Source organism: Crocodylus siamensis, chromosome 4 (genome assembly GCF_052110815.1).
Source record: "Crocodylus siamensis isolate JL-2025a chromosome 4, ASM5211081v1, whole genome shotgun sequence".
Lineage (NCBI taxonomy): Eukaryota > Metazoa > Chordata > Crocodylia > Crocodylidae > Crocodylus > Crocodylus siamensis.
The window spans coordinates 226,056,133-226,073,427 of NC_143398.1; the positions used below are offsets into that span (position 1 = coordinate 226,056,133).

The window sequence follows — 17,295 nt, forward strand, 5'->3', positions numbered from 1 at the left end:
TTTCAGCAGCGCGTGCTGGCCAAGAGTTGTTTTTTTTTTTCTTTTTCCCAAGGGTTTTTTTACCTTTGGGTACCCAAAAAACAGGAGTAAAAACCCCAGTGCAGCAAACGCTTGGGCAACGCACCCTTGTATTATGGAGCATGCTTGAGCACTGCAAATGTGTTTGCTTCGCCACATACCACACGACCATGCTAGTCTGGACATGTCCTACTAGTCCAACCACAGCGCTGAAATTCTAGATATAAAGATGGTAATGAGCTATGCCCACAGTGTGTGGCAGCATGTCTTACATTTTTCATTGCACTAACATACTGCATTATTTGCATATACAGTTATTTATTTGAAGTATATTTTAACAGGAGAGTAACCTTTCAACTACCTTATAAGCCTTCTAGAAGCACTAACTCTGCTTTATTTTTGAAGCCCCTGAGCCAGTCAGATCAACATGTGGTTAGTCATACCAGTCTATGTTTAATTCAGGGTTTCCGAATGTATTTTGGATCAACAGTTCATCATAAATGTTCAGAATTTCTTGTGGACCACCACACACCACATCTTCAAACTTGTAATTGAAAGAGAGCGATCTCAGTGCAGACCACTTATCATGGCTTCGTAGACCACTAGTGATCCTCTAACTCCATTTTTGGAACCATTTGCTTAGTAAATAAGGGTTTTGGGATCCTGTTGTAAACAAACCACAGTTGCACATTACTCATTTGAAAAAAGAGACTGTGCTGTTACTGAAATGTATATAAGTGGCTATGTAATCTTGCAGCTAATGGCAGATACCTTGCAAGACCATTCGTTGTCATAAAGGGTCTATAATCCAAACAAAGAATGGCAAAGACCAGTTGAACCACTCTGGTTCACATGCTGTTTTGAGGTAGACAGGATAGGGCTGGGGAGATGAAGCTGGGAAACACCTCAAAGAAGGGGACATTTAGAGAAAAAATTGCAAGAGAAGAAGTGAAGTACTTGCATTTGATGATGTCTCCTACATCTGAGCAATCTGTGGCATGGTGCAGGGAGAACACCCCTCCCCTGTGGCCAAGGCATGCTGCCAAAGATACACAAAGGACTGCAAGCAAGATCTGGCCCACTGGCTATAGGTTGCCAGGCCTTGGTTTAGAGTAATGGGGAAAATAAGGAAGGGGTGGATATTATTAACAGTAAAGGCAAAAGTAGAAGAACTTGGAGAAATATGAAGGGGTATAAAATAGTACAACAGGCATTGAGAGTAGACTATGGGTAGGATATAGAAAGTCACAGCGGTGGAAAAAGAGGGAAAATTAATAACAGATATGTTCTGTCTTGGTCTGACTGAGTTTCTCAGGGCAGCAGGATGTTCAAGGGCAAGCGTAAGCGCAGTATCACCAGGCAGTCTATGCATGGATTTTGATGCGGGAGGGGGCAAGCCCACAGTACCGCCACACTCGAGTGATCATTATCTAATATAACAGCCCCAGCTCAGCCTGTCCTAACTGTGCACTGAGATCCAAAATAACCCTTTGTCAACCTCAGTAGTTATCCTCTCCAGTACTTTATATTTGGCTTTAATTCACTGAGTCAAAATATTTTCCACAGCGATAGAACTCATAGTTACTCTGAGCCATACCCTTTGCAGTAATAAAACTATAATATCTGACTTAATTGGATCTGAACTTTTTTGAATTCCATACTTTAATATGGAACACCCTTCTTCTTGTACTAGTTGCCACTCTATTTGCTTTTGTTCTGCACTAAAATGGTCTTTATTTTTACCCCACGGTAGTTATCTCTCAACTGATGGCATGCTTTGAGTCAAAACTAGATGCCTGGATTTAACAGTTAAGCAAGACTTGGGTGTAATTCCTTTTGAATATTCATTACTTTCATGCAAACAAAAACATATGGCTGTTTATTTAATTGCTTATATGTTTATATAGAAAATCAATTAGCGTAGTCTCTGTGGTTTCCTTACCTTTTCTCTTCAAAGATATCAACAGATGTATTGACACAGCTTTCTTTAGGCACCTAGGAATTCAATCCTATCATAGAGGGATTCTGTGATGCAAGAAAGTACTAAATAAATCAGCCAGAGAAATGTAGGATTAGGGACTGTCATAAGTGGAACTTATAGAGACCCTCAAGCACTCCCTTAATCTAGTATTAACTGTTATGTTACTTTTCAGGAGCAAATGCAAGGGGTAGGTTCTGATGGCAAAGGAAATATTAACTATTGCTTTGTCTATGTACTTGTACCAGAATAGCTGCAGTTCCAGACTATAGACTCATAGAAATTTAGGGTTGGAAGGGGCCTTGAGGTCATCTAGTCCTTGCTCAAAGCAGGATCATTTCCAACTATATCATCCCACCCAAGGGTTTATCCTAAAAACCTCCAACAATGGAGCATCCATAACCTCTGAGTAGTCTGTTTCAGTGCTTTCTCACAACAAGGGTAGTAGTTTTTCCTAATCTCTAACTTAAATTTCCCTTGCTGCAATTTAAGATTATTGCTTCTTGTTCTGTCATCTGCCACCACTGAGAACAGTCCAGCTCCATCCTCTTTGGAACACTGCTTCAGGTAGCTAAAAGCTGCTATTAATTCCCCCCTCAGTCTTACCTTCTCCAGACTAAATAAGTCCAGTTCTCGTCTCATAAATTGTGTGCCCCAGCTCCCTAACCATTTTTAGTGTCCTCTGCTAGACTCTCCACATTTTGTCTGTATCCTGTCTGTAGCAGGGGGCCCAAAACTGGTGCTGAATAGAGGGGGAGAATCTGTTGGCAACACTCATATTAATGCAACCCAGTTGCCATTAGCCTTGGCAACAAGGGCACACTGTTGGGTTATATTCAGCTTATTGTCCACTGTAACCCTTAGGTCCTTTTTGGGGGAGCTCCTGCTTAGCTAGTCAGTTCCCAGCCTGTACTGGTGCATAGGATTGTTCTGTCCTAAGTGCAGGACTTGGCACTTTTTCCTTCGCAAGCAGGAACATGTTTTCCCAGGGAAGAAGAGCAGCAGCCTAGTGTATGCCACTGCTGTATGTCCCCGGGGAACACCTGTGCCATGCATGTTCTGTGCCATGCACATTGCCCCGGGTCGGGTAGAGGAGGCTGGGGATAGCAGCTGTGCTGGCCCAACAGCCTTACTTGGAGTCTTGGGGGCCTCTGGGAGCTGCAGCCACCTGCAATCCTGCAGCAAGAGCCTGGCTGGCTGGCTGTGCTCCCATTTTGGGTGGCGCATGCTGCTGCCATGTATGCTGCCCTGCTTTCTTTTAGGTGCAGGTTTTTTTAACTCTGGGGTCTCCCAGGGTCAAAAAAATCACCCACACTGCAAATTAGCATTGTGAGGAACACCTGCACGTGTGGTGCGTGGCACCACAAACAGGTCTGCAGTGGACACAACCCATGAGATTTCTTTTGGTCCTAATTTGCCAATTTCTCTTGGTCTCTCTGAATTCTAGCCCTACCCTGCAGCATATCCACTACTCCGTGCAGCTTGGTGTCACCGGCAAATTTACTGATGGGACACTCTATCCCATTTTCCCTATCAATGATGAAGATATCGAACAAAATTGTGTCCAGTTTTGGGCCCCCCACTACAGAAAGTACAAAAAGTAGAAGTCCCAAATAGTAACAGTCCAAATTCCTCTCCAGCCTGTGCTCAATAGTTATAGATGGCTGGTCGCAGTATTCTAACGGATGATGTCTGATTTTTATTTACATTTTTTCATCTCCCTGAAACTTGTAGAACTGGATTTAACTAGATTTCCTGAGGACCTGGAAGGTGTCAATTAGTTGAGAAAGCAGGGAGGGTTCTTTATCTCCTTCCTTCCCATTTTGGAATGCTGTTAACACTAGTCTGTTACCTCTCCTCCTTAGCATGTAGTCTGGCAAGGCTGCTTTGTTTTTACAACTTCTAAGTATTTTAACAAAAATATATTTGTAGTGACAAAATAACATTCAATACATTTGGTTACAGCAATTACTACTTATAATTATTTTAGGGTAGAGCTACAATATTGAATATTTGGATTATTTGATGTATGGTTCTTGCTTGCACCGTTTCATTTTAGGCCTTGTGCTCTGTTTGATTGTGTCCAATTAAACATATGAATGGCTTTCTTTTTGCTTTGCTGGCCATGCTAGCTGTTGTATCTGCAAAGGTTCATACTATGGTCAGTCAGGCAGAGGCTTCTGGGGCCTTTCTGCCTTAGCTACATTTCTGTAACTTAGACCTAAGCCTCTTGAAAATGGACAAGCCAGCAACAGCACATAGCTACCTATCTGTACCTGCAGTTACTTGATTTGAGTGTGTATACTCCCAATTCAGCAGAAAAAAAGAATTAAATACATATATAAAAATATTCCAGACATACTTCTCGTACATTATGGGTGTGTCTACTTGCAACTACTGTAGCAACGCGCTACAGTGACGCAGTGTCCCACGGGTGTCTACACGTTAGTGGCAGGTACTTTGCCCTAGTGGCGCACTCACTGTCCTGTTACAGCATGCCACTATGGTGAAGTAGCTGCTAAAATTAACCGTATGTTGTGGGTATGGTGCAGTACAGTGGTTACTGTGCCATGCTTTAGTACTTCCAAAAGGAGGCAGTAACAACATCACCATAGGCCAACATGTAGATGTGCCCTTCATTCGGGTTATGCTTAAGTGTGTTGCTAAACTGGGGAGTTAATCGTTGGACTATGTGTACTCAAGATCTGACAGAGAGGACGTTGTGGTCTTGTGATCACTGTCTGGTCCTGTGTTCCATGTATGTAAAAAGATACCTCTTTTCCTTCCACTTTTTCTGACTCATATATTTGGGTTGCAAACTCTTTGTCAGTTCTTGTACTGTATGTTTGTACAGTACCTGGCACAGCCAGCCTCAGTTTCAATGGAAGCCTCTACATATTGGCATATTCTAAACAACAAATGTCTGTTTGCATATGCAGGTGTAGTTTTCAGTGATTGCACATGTATTTTTGTAAACTTGTTCATTGCTCCTTCCTCTGAAAATTTACTACATAATATATATATTTTTTGCTTTCGAAAAACAAATTGAAAGAAAAACCTTATTTTTCTGCCATCGTGATATCTAATTGGCATTGACATTTGCCAAGCTGGCTTGACAGGGTATGTGGCTTCCGACAGCAAGATATGCCCGTAACTACAGAAACATAAATAAAACCAAATGACAGAAAGTGCTAATATGGACATTACTGGTGATGTGATATGTGCAGAGGTGGACAGACGAGTCAGATGAAGAGGATGCAGCTGAAAGTCTGTACAAGGTCAGTCATTTTCTGACATGCAAGGGCACTTCAAAATGCCAGTGATTACTTAATCTACCTTCAATAGAAATTTGACAGTATAGAAATTGATTTTTAATTTCAGATCATTGTTTTCCTACGTAGCTGTCATTCAGTATAGATGCTTCTAAGGGAAGCATCTGTGTAGGGAAGCCATTGTTTCCTTTTATAGTGAACAACCTTTGGCAGTATCCTTAAGTCTCTGAGATATTTTGATGGTTTCCCTATAGTTTATTTAGAGTTGCAATTGATGTTTTTTTCAGTGCAGAAACTGGGAGAGAGCATTTGTTTTATGATGGCAGCTGTCAAAACAGTGTGCTTTATATTGTTTCTAATAATTTGTGTGACCTAGAAGAAAACTGAAAAATATGGATATTTTAACATGATTGGAAACATTAAGGTCACAAATGAATATTGATTTCTTTAAATATGTATGTTCAATTTTGAAACTAAAAAAGGATAAAATAGAATTTTATGTCATTAGTCTTTTCACAGCTTATTAACCCGTGCTGGCCAAACGAGATGGGGAGGAGTAAATAGAACGCCCCTGCTGAACATATTCTAGTTGCCGTGTTGTCGTTGATGAACTGAACAGTAACGTTTAGCAAACAGGTTTAAAGCTTTTGTGACAGATAAGGAATGAAGAGTAAATATTCCTAGTGGACTGTATAAGTTTATACCATCAGAACCTTAGATTGCCTCAGTCAATCATAAACCCTTAGAGAGACAACTAGCATTGGCCTTATGTTATGCAGGCCCATTGACTTTTGTGTAATGCATTTCATCCTCAGCAGAAAAATACAGTATAGCAACACCCAATCTTTACTTTTTTTATAATATCAAAGGAGGAAATTTGTTGAAAAAGTATGGACAGTATTTCACTAATAGTAAAAGAGAAAATAGGCCTATTTTAAAGAGATGTCAAAGAATTTGAAATCTAATTAATTAAAAAAAATCAAGTTACTTTTAAATATTATGTCTGTCCCTTAGGTCCTTGTCATTTTTTGTGGATTTTCAATTTCATTTCTATATTTCTTTTTTTTTTTTTCTTTCAACTCTCACCTCCATTTCTTCATAAAAGATTCCCACATACAGATGGGGAACTCACTAAGTTCTAGTTCTATTTGTTCCTTACTACAAAGTCTGGGGTTCCCAGTGAAGTGAGGCGCAGTTGTCCACCTGTGTATGTATTTACAATATACAGCATTATATATATGGCTCACTTTCAGGCATCCCATTCCTATATATTTATGGAGGTCACTGGTGTAATTATTGCACTGTATAATAGCTGCACTGGACAGTTTTTAAGGAGGTTGAGTGGATTAGCTCCACTTTTTGTATATTAAAGTTTTGAAAGCCTTTTTGTGCTGAAATGAAATGGCTGTACAAGATCGGGCAGTTTAAAGGCTCAGAAGAGGCCCTATATGAGGATTTTGGAAATAAATGTTCTTAATTAAAAAAATGAGGTCAGATTCTGCAGTCTGGACTGCAGTTTCAGTGAACCTTTTTTCCCCCTCTAAAGGTAAATAGATCTGCAAGGTTTCTTGTGTTTCTTGTGTAAAGGACAATAGTACCACTTGGGCTAAGTAGAGACATTCAAAACGCCCAAGGCAGAATTGATGAAACCTACATGGGTTTCTGTAAGCGGCATAGGTTAGTTCAGGAGCAAACAGAACACAGCCATATGGCGGGGTGAGAGGGGTGTGGGGGAGAAGGGGGGCACACAGGCTGCCTGCACACCTAGGTTGGGGGTGCTCCTGCATGCTTTCATCCCTAGGCATCTAGGAGAGTCCCAGAGTGGGTCATCAAGGCATGCCTGACAGCCTGGCTGGTAGCAATGGTGGGAGAGACACTCTGAGGTAGGAATTATTGAGCCCCTTGGAAATCTGGTGCAGGCACCAGGATGCCCCCAGCAGCCCAGGAGGTTACCACTTGGAGTTGGGAAAAGGAGGGCTCCCTAGCATCCTGCTGCTGGCTGGTGATGGAGCCCCAAGAGAGTCTCTCCTTCTTTCTGTGGAGCACCTTCCCCCACAGCGCTGCCAGCCAGTCTGTCGGGGTCACACTGCACCCACCAGAAACCATCCTTCTTTCCTTAGAACAAACCGAGTACATTTTAAGGCATTCTGCCAGTAAAATGTAAATAAACAGAGTTTGTCCACAAATACTCAGATGAATATATACCACTTCCTACTTTCTAACAAAGTTGCCATACATCACAGAAATGAATGTAAGTATTAGCATTAAATTAACAATGAATCATCTTTTTGAGTCATCTTTATTTTCTACTCGTGGCTGGCTGGAGGCAAGAGGCAGGGCTGGGGAGAGAGGTGTTGCGGTTTGACTCTGGGAGAGCTGGGGGGCGGGGCCAGCTGGGTGCTTGGTCATAGCACCCAAGCATAGGGCGGGTGTTAGCACAGCTGTCTGTGAAGGGGAGCTAGCAGGAGGATGCCTGGAATGCTGGTGGATAGTCACCTAACTTGAATTGGTAGGGAATCTGGTACAGAAGTAAAATGCTCTGGTCTAACATAAATTAATTAAGTTTGATTCAGGTCTATATGCACTCAGTCTTAGACTAGGTTCTACCATTTTTAAACCAGTGTATTTGTGTTGAACTTCTGTTCTGTTCTGTTATGGGCACAGACTGGTTTCTGATCATTTGGACCTGTAAAAGTGTTATGTCTGTACCTGGCCTTGGTGTAAATTCACTAGTTAGAGTAAGAAAGAAGAGTGTATTCTGGATACTATATCGAAAATCTGGATAAACTTGGGCCTTATGTCTCCCTTAATAGAGGAACAGTAGGAGAAAATGCCACTGATTTACAGATGCTCTAAATTATTATGGTCAGATTAAAAGAAGGATGTTAGATCTCGTAGGTCTTCATTGCTTGTGACAATAGCTGAGCAATAACTGAGTGATAAAAATTTCTCTTGAGTGGGGAAGAATTCAAAGAAAAAAATTATAAATAGTAAGGCCCACATTGGCCAAAAAATTATGAAAAGTACACATAGATCCAACATGCCATTCATGAGCCCCCTCACCTTACCCTTTGGTATTATTTTCAAATATGGTAAAAATGGAAGACAGTCTTAGAATAAGTGAAAATGAGCATGAGAGTGACCTTATTTAAGAAAAGTGGGTGGCCATGCCACTATTACCACTTACTCCAACACACTGACACTTCAGTTACTTGCATTTGGGCAGTGGGGAGGAGAGACAGTAGTTTTCAGAATCAAGGAAAGTAAATGGAAGTCCTCATGTTGTAGTTTTAAAATGTCTGTAAAATTTAATATAATATATCTGGCAAGAAGTGGGATCATGTTCACATCTGACTGTAGAAATAAATTCATGTTGGCTCCTTCACTTTCAAAGTTAACTTTCTGCATAAAGCAAAACATAGTCCAAAGGCAAAGCTAATCTTAGGGATGAGTGATGTGCGTGACTTCCCAGGGTCCTGTGGTCAGGGTGGCGCCAAATGCACAGTCACACATATGAGCAATAGGGCTGTGCGAAGCTTTGAGTGGTGATTCGATTTGGAGGAGATTCATGCCAACTTGAAAAAAAGAGAACCCCCCCTCCCAGTGGCCTTAGGGATTTGGGGAACTCATGAAGAGCCCCCCATGCAGTGCAGGACAGCAGGGATTGCCCCCCACCAGCAGGAACTGGTGAGTACCAGGGATTTTCTTTTTTTTTTTCTCCTTAAAGGGCTGAAGCTGTGGTAAGTGGGGCAGCCATGGGGTGGGGCAGGGAAGTGGGGTTTGGGGAGCTCATGCAGAGCCCCCCACAGCATGGGGCAGTGGGGAACAGTGGGGATCGCCCTCCCCCCCTCACCTGGCAGCACTCAATGAGCTGCGGCTTTTTTTTTCAATGTGCCGGGAGCCGAGGGAGGCAGGGCAGCCATTGCTGGTCTCATGGGGATGGGGCTGGCTGATTCAGAGATTTGGCAGCAGCCAAATCTCTGAATCAGATTCGGCTGAATCAATTTGGGACGGCGATTTGAATCACCAAATCAAATCACTGTCCCCCAAATTGGCCAAATCCAAAGTGAATACTAGCTGCTTCGCACAGGCCTGAGTAGCCCATGTTCACAGCAGCACTCTCCCCTTGACCTGCCCTGCCATGCCCTGACAGATTCCAGCCCCAGGCAGGAGAAGCAGTGCCCAGCCCAACCTAGTGCCTGCCTCCGGTTGCTGCCCATACGGAGCTGGGTTGGTCATGTATGGGTGGGGTGGTGTCTGCTCCAGGCTACCTGCTTTGCTCTCACACAGCAGCTATGGTGCCAACCCATCAACCAGCATAGCACACCTTCCTGCTCAACCTCCCTGTCGAACTGTTCCCTGTTCCTCTGCCTGCAACAGTGATGCTGACTTAGGCAGGGGCACTAAAATACAAGTTTGCCCAGGGTGCAATTTTCCCTAAGGTTAGCTCAGCCTGAAAGAAAAATTGCCTCAGGCCTTCTCCTTGTAGTTCTTATTATGATTAGAGTATGGTTCTTAATTACAGCTTTCAAGAAAATTGTCTATGGACTCATCCATATGGACTGAATAATTCTTTGCAAAGTTCTAGAAACAGTGATGTGGTTGTTCCCCTTTTCATGGCTCGACCAGCATTGTGTACCCCGCTAGGGAGTACACTACCTTCTTGGGATACTCACGTGTCATGACTTGTTGGTATTAAGGTAGAATTCTACCCCAGAGGAGGAAACAGGCTCTGCTGTCAGGGCTTTCTTCTGCCAGTCCAAAAATAATCAGCTATGGCCTGGAGAGAGGCCTCACAGGGGCTCTTCCAACCCCTTCCACCCCCTCCGCAAACCTCCCAGTTGATTAAGGGCTGCTGTTGTTAAGGCTTCATGGGTTGAAGCTAAACACAGTACCTTCCTGGTCAGCTTCTGTCAGTCAGAAAAGTAAAGGAATATGGGCAAAGATGTCCCTCACCCCCTGTTACCACCTCTCTCTGGGTAGGGTGCCTTCCTTCACCACTTCCTGTGTCCTTTTAGGTTCTCCTCTACATGTTCCCAGCCTATCAGCATCAGTTCCTGGTCTCCAGATGTGGCTTGTCTGTTCTGAGTTAAGGTGAATTACCTGCAGTGAGCTAAGGTCAGGTGTTTCTTTTCCTGAGCACGTGAACTGCTCAGGATGTCCTGTCCCTACTTCAGTGGTCCCAAATAGGGTCTTTTTCTCTAGGGAACTCTGTTTCCCAGGGGGACACTTTAAGGGGCTGACCACAGCTGTGCTGGCTGCTGTGCTGCCCAGGACATCTCTGCCACCTGTCTCTTTACTTCTGGGCCTGCCTGCACCCCCACCTGGGGGAACTCTGTGAGGTGAGGGGGTTATCCCCTTCATGTCCCCAGACCTACTTCAGGGCTTTATGAGAGTGCTGCACTGGGACTGGCTCTTTGGCTGCCCTGCTGCAGCCATCACTGTGGTTTGCAAGTGATGGCAGCTTGCCTCCCAGACACTGAGGAAGGGAACGAGTGAGATCTCCTTCCTCCAAAACTCATGCTCTTCTTACAAGTGACTACAAAGTTTAAATTGTTTATCAAATGCTTAAGGTGAAATGAGGTAAGAATATTAATATATATGTTCTTACACATATAGTATATATCACGTATAAATATAACATTCTTCACTGATGTCAGCTTAAAAATTTGATTAACAAGTTAAACTCCGTAGGCTCATTGTTTTTACAACTTTACAGAGATCCCGTTGTTGCCTCTGTGTGTATATGTTCATGCATATTTATGAATTATAAAAAATCAACAGGAAAAATGTGTCAGATGTTCTCTATTTTTTAGTTTCCCCTCCAAGGAGATTTAACAATTTCACTTCTTGGTAAACTGTTTGTATATGCTTATATTCCAGTTTGTTTGTTTTTCTATTTTTAATCAGAAACCAATAGCTTTAGAAAACACCTTTCACAATTGTTTAGCTAAGAGATAAACTAAATAGCCCCTGTGACCATCAGATCTATAAAGTCAGCTGGACGGACACTTGGAATTGACTTGTGTCTCTCTATGGTGGTGGTCAGGAGATGAAGGAATTTCTCAGTAGCTTAAAACTTAATATAGATTAATTATTTAACTTAAGCAAGCCACATATCAAAATGTGGATCAAGAACTGACCCTGTTCTGTTTACCAGACTATTTGGGAGTAGTCTGGATTGTTGGTTGTTTAAATTTTAGATTTCCTATATGAAATTTAAATAAAAAGGTTGGCTTTGAATGTTTAGCTGCCAGACTGTAGGCACACTCCAGGGCGTCATCATCGGCATAGTATAGCAACTAGCAGGAGTATGTAATAAATTCTATACTTTTATCAGATAATGGAGCTCTCTCTTACTTCAACTGAACAGACAGATAAATTGGTAGTGAGACTGTCTCCAATTTGACCTTTTTTAGATTAATATAACACTCCTTTGGTCTATAAATTAACATGCTAGTTAACTCAAACACCAGCAGGAACACAAGAGAGTTATATAGTCCAATATTGGACTCTCATGGGTTTTTAGTGCAGGCTAATTCTTCTGACACCTTAAATTTTGATTCTTTTTTTTTAACTTGATCATCTCCACTAACAGTTTTTTAAAATGTCAGTAAATGAAAAGGACTATCAATCAAGGTTGATTATTAGTCTGCTGAGATTGTGATGTACTGTGTACAGTAGCGTTCATTCAAGGCCCAACCACTTTATTCTATTTCTGTTCCTTATGTGCTAGAATACAAGAGTGAAAGTTGACAAAGTGCAAACAACCTCTTAACATATTATATATGTTTTAAATTGCACTTTAAAGTTGAATTTGGTGTGCTTAAAATTTTACCATTTCTTGCTGTTTTAATCACAAATAATTGTATAGAATGAGAAGCAGTGACAGAGCCATGGCCTACTTCTTTCTAAGATTAGAAGTATGCAAACTTGGAGAACTTGGGGCACTTTTACACGTGCTCTGAGAGTGGAGTGCTGTTTTAGAAAGACGCTGTAATGAAAACACCACTTCGTCTAGTGTATCAGCAGTCCTGTGCTTAAAAATGGTGGTGGGGGCATTTGAACCAAAGTTTGTTTGATGAGTTTAGTTCAGGCATGCCTACTGCTATTTTTAAGTGCAGGGATGCTGATACATGAGATGCAGAAGGCTTCTGAAGCATGGCAGTTGCCACACTCCAGGAAACTCGATTTAATCAAGTCTGCTCTGACACATTGGAATTTCGGTGCGTTGGAACAGGCTCACTGTTCATATGTAGACACCCATTAATTCTAAGTATACAGCAATTTTTGTTACAATACTACATGGATATAATTAAATAGCATAAGAATCAGCATTACTGCAGATGAAGAGTGGAAGGCCTGTTCCATACTAGTCCCACGTATAGTATTAATTTAATAGTAAAAAAAAAAAGTTGCTTTCCTGATGATGTCAGAGGTCCAGTCAGGGTCTGAGCAGATAAGAATGTAGGCCTCCTGATTTTTTTAATCTTTTTTCTGAACTCTTATAAGTGATATTAGATTCCTGTTGCTGGTACTTTATATTAAGTAGACAACTGCTGTAGAATTCATATTGGCAACAACTGTACTATTATCATGAAATCTGAATAATATCCAAAGCATTACCATAGAAACACCTTTTTTATTTTAATACAAGATGTAGTCAGGGGAATTTTAAAATTGTATTTGTAAGTGTCTTTTTAAATTGGATTTATGCGTTCTCTACTTCCTGCTGAAATTTTGATCATTTAAATGCATAGGGAAGCTAAGTGCACGCTTGTCAAAAAGCAGATTTACTCTATACTATGCCCTTAGTTCTCCTCTTTGTCCTAAAAAACAGGGATTAGGTAGGGGTGTGGGCTGGGCAGATGGGAATATGGCTATAGATTCCTGCTTTGACCACTAAGGGAATGACTATCGTACAGTAATGTGTACGATTGATCTTGAGGTCATTCTCCAGTAGCTTGAAGATGCCCTTTCTCACCCATATCAGACTTTATCATCTGCGTCCAAGCCATATATATTGTATTACTTATTTCTTCAGCACAACAACAATATGTATTCCAGGTTTCCTTGATGGTAACTTGTCTTTTCTTCTCGGTTTGTCTATACTTGCTTGCAGTAGAGAGAGGAAGGGGAGTACAGAAGGCCTAGAAGGCAGGAACAGACAATTTTGAGATTGCTACTGGTGTACTTCCTGGGCACATCTAGATGACAGCACATGTGCAATATACAGTGCTGAAGACCCATCTTCATCACTGCAGACCTGACACACAGCACATGCAGGCATTTGCTGCATTGCTATAATGCAGTGCAGGAGGTTATTTCTGACACCGGGAGATCCTAGCGTAAAAAAAACTCTGCACCTGAAAGAAGTGGTGCAGTGCAGCATGTGCCGCCTGAAACCAGAGCCATGGTCTGGCTGAGAGCCAGGCTCTGTGCACCAGATCACACCCCCACTGGAGCCCTGGGAGGCCCTCAGGCTCCCAGGTAAGGCTGCTGAGGGCAGCCTAGATGCTGGCACCAGTCTCCGGACCCCACCTGGGGCAACTTGCCACGTGTGTGTGTGTGCAGGCACTGGGGTTTCTAAGTGTACAGCAACTTACACTTAGTATACACCTGGGGACAGGTAGCAGCAGCACAACTATGTGCTGCTTCTATTTGTCCCTGGGAAAATGCACACATGCATTCATCTGGACTCACCTCCTTTGATTGAAGTCTGCACATGCAGGAAAGTTCTTAACACATTGCAGGAAGGGAAAGGCTAGCAGAGAAGCTGTGGCAGTTTCAACTTTATATGTGGAAAGTCAGTAGATATTCTTAACCTGAGATGGACTGATACCGGAAGGTGAACTTTAGGGTTTACAGGGTAGATAACTGGCACCTATGGCTTTGAGAGTGACTTTAAGGTTTAAACAATCCATGTAGAGAGAACCAATTATATTGTTCTTACTGGTGTCTCCTTTAAACCTGTTACTGGTCTTTCCATTTCTCTCTTTGAAAGTCAGTGTTGGGAGAACAAAGGAGAGGAGAAATCTTTACCACGGTGTAACAGGGGATCCAAACCCTGTTACTGAGACACAATGGAGGGGGAGGAACACCCCATCACTGCACCTGTTGACTTGTGCCAAAGAGGTCCATGTGAAGGTAGGAGACTAGGCAGGTGGTTAAGACAGGAAAAAGTGTTAGAGATATTTGGGGTAGGATCAGGGATCTGTACCAGAGTCAAGGAGTTCCTGTCACTTTAAGAGAATGCAGCAGCAGGAATGCAGAATTAATTAAGAAATAAAACCCCTGTACATGACTGGGAGGAAGGGATGTCACAGAAAGGACCTGAGGCTTCTAGGCTCTGGACAGATGGGGCTGTCAGGCCATGCAGGCTTCAGAGAGAGGAGCTACGATAAGGAAGCTAACTGTGGGAAACCATGCCATGGCATACCCAAGCTACCTGCAAAAGTGAGAGTGGGCCTAGCTCTGGGAGTTATAGTTTGTGGAAGGCAAATTTTGTGAAAACAGTTTGCATATATTTCATTTGTATTTATGTGTGTTTGTTTGTTTGTTTGTCAAAAGACCGGTGGACTAGGAGTGGCTGTAGAGGGGGAGGGGGCCATGAGCAGAGTACCAGGTAAGTACCTTCTACTGCAAGGCTGAAGCCCAAAGAGCCAGGGACTGAACCAGTGGACCTGGGCTGAGGAGCCTCAGTTCAAGGCAAAAGAAAAAGGGTTCAGGCCAAACAAGGGTTGAGGTCTGGGTCAAGCATTAGTCTGGGCACACACACACACACACAAATATTTTGGAGTCCTGGGCTTTGAACTCCAAGCTGAGAGGGTCAGGTTGAGCACCTGGCATAGAAAGAGGAACTAAGAGCACCTAGAGCTCTCTGGCTACTAAGGGTAGCCTCCCTTTTTTAAAGGTGTGGCAAGGCAAGACATCAGAGGAAGACCACAAGAGCCTGGAGCAAGGTTGATCAGGATTTAGACGATCATCACAGGGGACACCACAGCCACCTAGGGCACATCTTCTTACAGATGCCAATACAGTTATCTATATCTTGCCACCCCATACACATCCATACACATCCAGAGCACTGGAAATATTTTTGTGCTTTTCACTGGGAACAGTAAAGTGTGAGAGAAAAGAAACATTTTGCCCTCAAGGGAAACATAAGTGGGAGGCTGACTTGGGAATTTAGAAGTAGACACTTAAGCATTTGAGTATTTTAGAAAAGTGTAGCATATACATGCAAAATATAATAGTATTAAAATTCTTTGAATTCTGAGGGGAAAATGATAAAATTTAAAAATAAATCCCTATTATGTGTGGTTTGGGTCTTTTGTTTGTTTAGAATTTTGAAAAAAGCGATTTTTTTGTGTGCGTGTGTGAAATTGTCCCATATTTGGTAAAATATAAAACTCGGTATTTTTCAACCAGCCATACGTACAACAAAGTAATTTAAAATAAGGTATCTCAGGTTCTAAAGAAGCTAAATATCTGGAACAAGCTGTATATATGCTGCTTTGTAATTTGTTTGTTTTAAGAGAGATTTCCTAATCCAGGATTTCTTAAGTCATTCGGCCTGATGGGCTGGTTTGGGACCATCAGGGCCCCTCGTGGGCTGGAGTTGAATTGCATGACTTCTGGTGCTGCTGGGGCAGTGCCAAAAGTCAAGAAGTTAAGGTTGCTGCTGCTCAATGCCCAGAGCTGCCAGAACTGCAATGTTAGTGTGGCCAGGAGCCAACAGGTGAACAGTGCCAATTTTAAGCAACAGTAGTGATCAAAACCACTAAATTCTGTAGAAGTGTTCACTGTCTGCATGATGGCCCTGCTAATGCTTTGGTTTTCAAAGTTGTGGTGATGGAGTTGAGCAGCAGCAGAGTTAACTCTTTGGCCACTAGCAGTCATGTTGAAAAACTGTATGGGCCAGATGACCCAACTCCAAGCTGGACCCAGCTCATCATCCATGTGCTTGACACTAAGCCATAGCCTATAAGATTTATTTGGTTGCCTTTCAGTTTGGAAGCTGCTTAATTTGATAGTTAACAGGTCTCACTGCTATGTACTCTGTGTGCATATGTATATACTCAATCCAGTGTTATAGAAAGCTACTTGGGATAGCTGTAAACAAGGTTATTATCCCAGGTCATGTGCCTTGTGGATAATAAAGATATACTGGTTCCAGTACTTAAACTAGCTCCTCACACAAATTATCTCAACATGTTACTGCATCGTACATTCCTGCTCTTGCGGGACAGGGGGAGTGCATTTGTGTGTGCATGGGGATGCATGCATACATACATATTTATAACACAATTTTATTTTGTTGTTATTTAGTAGTACATTTTTGCCACTTCTGTATGATTTCATTTATTTAATAACCCACTCAATGGGAAAATTGAGAAGTGCTGCTTTAAATCCAAAAGGGAAAGGGAAGTTTGATGCTAACAGTAGAACATCTATACTATTCTTCTCTAAAAAGCTTTTAAAACATAGACATTGACCACAGTCAGCCTATTCATGCTGACAGATAACAGAAAGCCAGAAATGCTGATAGCTTAAATATAAAATTCATCTCTGTGAGCAAATTAGTAACTCATGGTGGTATAGCCATGAGTTATAAGTGGCAATTTAAAGGCATCCCTTCAGGGTCTACTAGGGACATTCAGGATAAAATCATCATGGACGTGCAAGATAAAGCCTTCCAAAGCTCATAGACTGTTTTAATGTACGCAGTCTGCCTCCGTCTGAAAGCTTGCCTGTATAATTCATAATAATTCATCCAAATCATGAATTTTATCTTTTTAAAGCCTGATTCTTAGCAGTAGGATTTCATAATACCAGAAAATACACGTAAAAGGTGTTGTCATGAGATTTTGTTTCTTCTGATTTCATCACTTTATTCATTTATTTATTTAATTTTAAAAGCAATGATGAGCCCACCTAAAATCCTTATTCCAAATGTGGGGGTTTTACAGTTTTGACTAGAGGAAGTTGGAAATTCTCAAGTGGGAAAAATGTTCTTCAGAGAAT

At 42.0% G+C, this 17,295-nt stretch overlaps 1 protein-coding gene across 1 annotated transcript in view; it reads left to right on the plus strand.

Annotated features, from left to right (window-relative positions):
- LRP1B (LDL receptor related protein 1B) overlaps window positions 1–17,295 on the plus strand; it is a 1,602,836-nt gene that overhangs the window by 80,222 nt on the left and 1,505,319 nt on the right. The gene's annotated exons all lie outside the window — the stretch shown is intronic.